The sequence below is a fragment of the Scleropages formosus genome, chromosome 8 (assembly GCF_900964775.1).
Source record: "Scleropages formosus chromosome 8, fSclFor1.1, whole genome shotgun sequence".
NCBI lineage: Eukaryota > Metazoa > Chordata > Actinopteri > Osteoglossiformes > Osteoglossidae > Scleropages > Scleropages formosus.
Window position 1 is genome coordinate 2,574,450 of NC_041813.1, and position 6,000 is coordinate 2,580,449.

The window sequence follows — 6,000 nt, forward strand, 5'->3', positions numbered from 1 at the left end:
GGCTCAGAGACTCTTGAAAAGGAAGCTGGGAGGGGGGATACCTCTAGAAAAGCCACATTACTAATAACTCGGCTCCTTTCTTGCACCCCAAGCCGGTCGTCCGCAAGACACTCGGACGCACTGATTTGCATAGCAACGTGCACCATGGTAACTTTTATCCTTTGTAGAGAAAACACGGTGGTCGCCTTTCTTGATGAGCCACATTCGGGCCTTCGAGGCTTTTCTTGGAAATCCCTACCTGTCTTTCCTCCGATTCTCGAAAATTTCCGAACCAGGACTTGAACGAGATGGAGGCTTTATTGCATCGAAAAGGGTTTTATTGTGCCCGCTGTGCGGTGGGTCTGGGGTTTGAGTCCCGCTCGGGGTGTGCCCCCTCCCCCTCCGTCCTTGCGCCCTGCGTTGCCGGGTTAGGCTCCGATTCGCCACGACCCCTCTCGGGACAAGTGGTTCTTGACGTTGCTTGGTTGGGTTTTATTGGATTTACGGTGTTTGGGGAAGGTCGTAGCGCTGGGTACAGCGTGTTCATACTCTCGAGTGGGAAAAGCCAGAGGAACGGATCATTTGTAAGGTCGCAGAGTGCGGGGCTCCCAGATTACCTTTTTTCTCCCTTGTCGAAGAGACAGGAACAATTTGAGAGCCTTGGTGGTTCCTTGCCAGTTATGAGCTGTTTTAGATTTGCTTGTTTGAGCTGATGAAGAGACTGAGAATCCCAGGTTTCCACCGCAGGATCCATAAATCAAGGCAAATACGGACTGCGTCTGTGTCAGAATTTCACCCCCCCCTGCCCCCACCCCCGCCAAATTTTGGCTTCCAGACCACATTTAAAGGGACAAATTCGCTCGCATCGGCATCCCGACCACACCGATCCTGGACAGACCGATCATCTTTTAATCGCTGTGGGTTTTGGACCAGAGCTGTCCCGTGACTTTGAAACTGTATACTACTCCCCCCTGCCCACAATTTAACTTCAGTCAGCCTTTGAGGCTCGAAGGGGACAACGCACCGAAGCCGTGTTTGCGAGCAACAAGAGTCAAGGCCGACTCAAAGAGTCTGACTCGGTTGCCAGTCCCAGCTTGAAAGACCTCATAGCTCCACCCTGCTTGTTGTTTTTCGTTTGGCGGCCGGACCTTCTTCGACTCATATTTTCGACTTGTTTATTTGTGATTTATCTTTCGCAGGTGGGTGTCGGTTCGCCTTCGCTCTCTGTCTCAGCTTCAGGCACCGGCTGTGAAAATGTAGGAAAACCCCGACCCCACCTTCCGCTGAACACAGTGGACCTTTCTTTGTGGACAGAGTAAAGGTCATGGAGTTTCAGCGGCTCGTACGGAAAGCCAAAGACGCGGGAGACTTTTTCCATTCGCACTCCTAATAACAAGCTGGGAAAATTGTTTAGAAGCAGGTTGCCATGGAATAAAAGTGGAGGTCACTTTTAAATATAGAAAGAGCATTACTAGAGCTGTCCAGATAATTGTATAGAGCGACGGTGGAATTTGCCCTGCGTGGCTTGAAATCTTTTGCACGGACTACAGTTTTGTGTGATGCTGTGTGTTTTTTATGCTATTATTTCTTCAGCAGACGCTTCTTCCAAAGCGACTTCCAATGAACTCTACGTAGTGTTATCTGCCCACGCAACTTATCCACCGCGGTGACTTACACTGCTAGAGACACTCCTTACACCGGGTCACTCATCCACACATCAGTGGAACACGCACACTCTCTCTGTGTCACTCACACATTATGGGAGAACCTGAACAGCATCTCTTTGGAGTGTGGGAGGAAACCAGAGCACCTGGAGGAAACTCACACAGATACAGGGAGAACATGCAAACTCGACACAGGCTGAGCGAAGATCGAACCCACATCCTTTCGCACCACCCAGGTGCTGTGAGACAGCAGCGCTACTCGCCGTGCCACCGTCCCGAGCGATGTAGAGATTCTTTGTCTCCATCATTGAGGAGCAAAGAGCAGCCAGAATGTGAAAGGAGATGGCTGCTGGCAGGGGACTTGTCTCGGGAATATTCTCCGTTCTCTCTGTAGAGTAACACCAGCCACAAATCCGTCACTTGGCCCGACTACTTGCTGAATGTGCAAGAAATAGAGTCTGGTCGGGGGGGCGACTAGAGCAGCCAATTGTGGAGCTTCCATGCAAATTGAATGCAGATTCTGTATATATGACTCTTTTTTATGTTGCAAAAAAAAAAAAAAAGATGAAAAATTGAAAGAAATAAACACGGAGGGATTGGCAGGGACCCTTGTTTCGTTTGGCGGAAAACCACTCGGAACGGTTAAGGCCCAATCATTACACAGGAATCCAGGGTACAGCCCTGAACGCCATGGCCGCTGCGCACTTCCAGGGTTTGGGGAACGTAAAGGCAGCTTTCGTTCTCTTACGGACCGTATTAGACCCACGGCGTATCCAAGGCTGTCTGAGCCGGTGGTGTGATGCGGGACACTTTGAGGTTAAGCGCACCACTCTAATGCAGAGCAGAAGTTCAGCTTGATGTTTACCAAGGCCGTCAGCCGCCGTGGTTAAAAAAAAAATTAAGAACAATACTAAAAATTCAAGCTTTATGGACCTTTTCTGGAAGAAACTGCCGGCGCCTTGTGTCTTGTTCTTTCTCCGTAGGGGTTCTTCGTGAGAAGAAAGGATGGTGGGTGGGAAGCTTGTGTGATGTTTTCGGTACAATTGTGCACATCCATAATTGAGGAAACCTTGCAGAGAAAAAAATGTGAGAAGTCATAACAGCAACGTGGTGGAAGCCTCAGGTTCGAGCTTCACAACGCTCTCTGGGCTACGTTACTCCGCGTCATAAGACTTCCAGCTGGAAGTCCATCTTCGCCCAAGGCCGAGATGTCTGAGATGTCTCGAGTACTTGTTGGCGTTTCTGTAGCGGTGTGGGTTTTTTACGGGATGGGGTCGCTACCCCCGTGCCCAACCCTCCTCCTTTATCCGGGCTTGGGACCGGCAGGGGACCCCGAAGGAATCCCTCGGCGGAGTTAGGGGCTACGTTACTACTCCTTATATAGTTCTAAGGATAGTTTTGTGCTTCAGAGCATTGATAGGGTCTGATGGTTCACGCTCATCGGCAACAGCAACCGTGAACTACCGATGGTCCAACAAATGTCTTCTGAAGGAAGAGCGCGAATCGTGTGTCTTAGAGATAATGCACATGGCTCAAAGTTAAAGGAGGTCTACCTGGGGGGCGATGCAGATTCTAATGGGAAAAGCAAGAAGATCTTGAGGAAGCCCATTTAGACAAAGCGAGATGGGCGGAGGGGGAGCAGCTGCATCTCGGCTTCGGTCGCCTCCACCTTCCTTCCTTTCGTTCAGATGGTCTGGAAACCAAGTGAACTCACACTGCTTACAAGCTCAAAGTCACATGCGTCCATCCCTGGTTTAACGGCAGCACCCCACTTTAGACTTGAATTTAACTTTAAAGTAGGTGCCGTTGAGTTAAAACGCCACATTAACGCGGCTCAAGAGGTGCCCGATGATGCCTGCCGTCCGAGGAAGGTGTCCGATGGGGCCGTGAGAACCTACCCCTCCGCACACTAACCCCGATCATCTTCTCGTCTCGCTTGGTGCCGGATGCGACGCGCGCGAGACGCCGACTCCGAGATCTTTGCTGCAGTCCAACCCTGGTTTCTGAAGGAACGCGCTCCCTCCAGCCCCCTCTCTCCTCGTGCCGCCCGCCGGGGTAGGACCGTGTCCCGCTGGAACGCCTGAGAAAAACAAATCTCCATGTTTGATGCAAACAGGAAGAGTCGTGCTTGTGGGCAGGACAGCTGGTGACAGGGCACCAGTTTACATGTTCTATGGACACGTACCATCCTTTCAACAGTCGACTGACTTTGTGACACTGGAAGGTTATGGGTTTGGTGCCCTGCCAGGACATAGCAGCGATTGAAATGATGGCTCTTGCAGGCATTTGGCTTGGTGCGTAAGCCGCGGGAGCAAATTCTGGGTAGAGGTCCTGTGACGCCTTGGCGGTCCTCGCGGGGGCCGCGTTGCGCGTCGAGTTCCTTGGGTCAACGGGATCCCGGACGGACTTGGACCGCATGGGTCAGAGAGGATCGGACGAGCCTTTCAGCGTTTCTCTTCCCGCTTGCTGACTGGCACGCTACTCCCCCGTCTCGCCCAAGCCAGCGTGCTGCCGTGGGCAGAAGAAAGCCGCGCAGGACACATGGCTTCCTCGCTCTCTCACGCACTTTGGCCCCAGGACTCGCCAACCCCCAGGCACGTCTCCGCAGCCCTCGTCCAGAGAACCTCAATCGAGCTCTTCAATGGCAGCTTTTATTTTTCCCACAGCGGCACTTTCCGTCATGTTCCTTTTTTTAATGAGCTAAACTGAGAGCTGCCTGACCTAAAACATCATATTTTCATTGAAAACAAACATTTATTTGTTTCAAAAGTTTTTCAAATAATTCTTTGAAGCAGAGCTGTAAATCTTTCAGGGGTCCAGGTAAACAGAACAGTAAGGGCCTTTAAAACAAGCAACGTTGTGCTTTGTGACTGTTATTACATATCCAGTTATTGTTTAAATCTGTGGAAAATCATTATGTTTATCTTTAACCCATTGCAGGTCACGGCAGGTATAGCCCGCTTTAGTACATGAGACATTTTCAGCAAAACACATATGTTGATTTTTGCAAAATGTGGACGTGGGTTCGATCTCCGCTCAGTCTGTGTGGAGTTTGCATGTTCTCGGGGTGCTCTGGTTTCCTCCCACACTCCAAAGACATGCTGTTCAGGTTCCCCCATAGTGTGTGAGTGAGTGACAGAGAGAGTGTGTGTGTGTTCCACAGATGTATGGATGAGTGACCCAGTGTAAGTAGTGTATCTAGCAGTGTAAGTCACCACGGTGAATAAGGTGTGTAGGCTGAGAGTAACACTACATAGAGTTCGTTGGAAGTCTCTTTAGAGAAAAGTGTCTGCTGAATAAACAAATGTGAATCGTAATGCAAAATCCATACATTTAAAGTCATCGAGTTACCGACATATTTCTCCTTTTTACATGAATTTCCTTGTAAATATTGGCCCACTTGCTCTTCGCCAGCTATCTGCGATGGTTCCGCCACCTGCCTGTACGTACGTTAGTCAATCTAATATCAGTCTAAGTGAGGACTTGACATAATCTCTTGGTTAAGGCATAATGGATTCCTCCAGATCCTCATGGTTTAACACCCCCCCACCCCCACCCCACCCAGCCCCCTACGCACAAACAAGCCACCGCTGCCGTTGGACGTCCACAGCGCGGTGATTGACAGCTTCACTCACCTCCGTGACCTTGGTCCTCCGGCTCTCGTGGTGGAGCACAATACCAGGCTGAGCCTTGACCAATAGGGCGAGAGCCAGTCGAGCGCTCGTCTCCTCTGGCCGGCCCGTAGCCCCATTTGATCACCCCCGGATTCTCCCCCTTCTCATCCCCCTCATTCAGCACTGAATGGCGAGGATGGAGACGGAGGGGGATTAGTGTGCGCGTACCCAGACCTCTCTGGGTGAACCTTGGCCGGCCGCTCTGCCTCCGATTGGCGTTTTTTGTGGCTGGCGGCACCGACGCGGCCGGTGCGGTCCGCTGGACCTCATGTCCAGACTCCCACGTTTACAAAAAGAGCACTCGTCCTACTGCGCTGTTCCCCTCGGTCGGTATCTGGGACCGATGGGCCGACATCGGCGGACAGAAGTGCGTTTCCGCGCATGTGGCAAAGTCACGCCCGGGCGGGGCGGCGGGGACGGCCGCTGGGACGAATGCCCACCCCGACCGCTCCGCTGATGGGCTGTCATCTCCGGGACGGTTCGGGGCGACCGACAGGCTCGCGGGCTGTGGGAACCAACGGGCCGGGGCAGCAAGGGGGCTTCACGCTGTATTTCTAGGGCTTTATGTGTTTATCAAAGTGCTGACCCCGTGAGCCCCGCAGACAGGAAACACGCTGGCAGCTCAATGGAGAGATCAACTCTTTGTGAGGGTGAGGAGGAGAGGGGCCGTCCCCGAATAATCC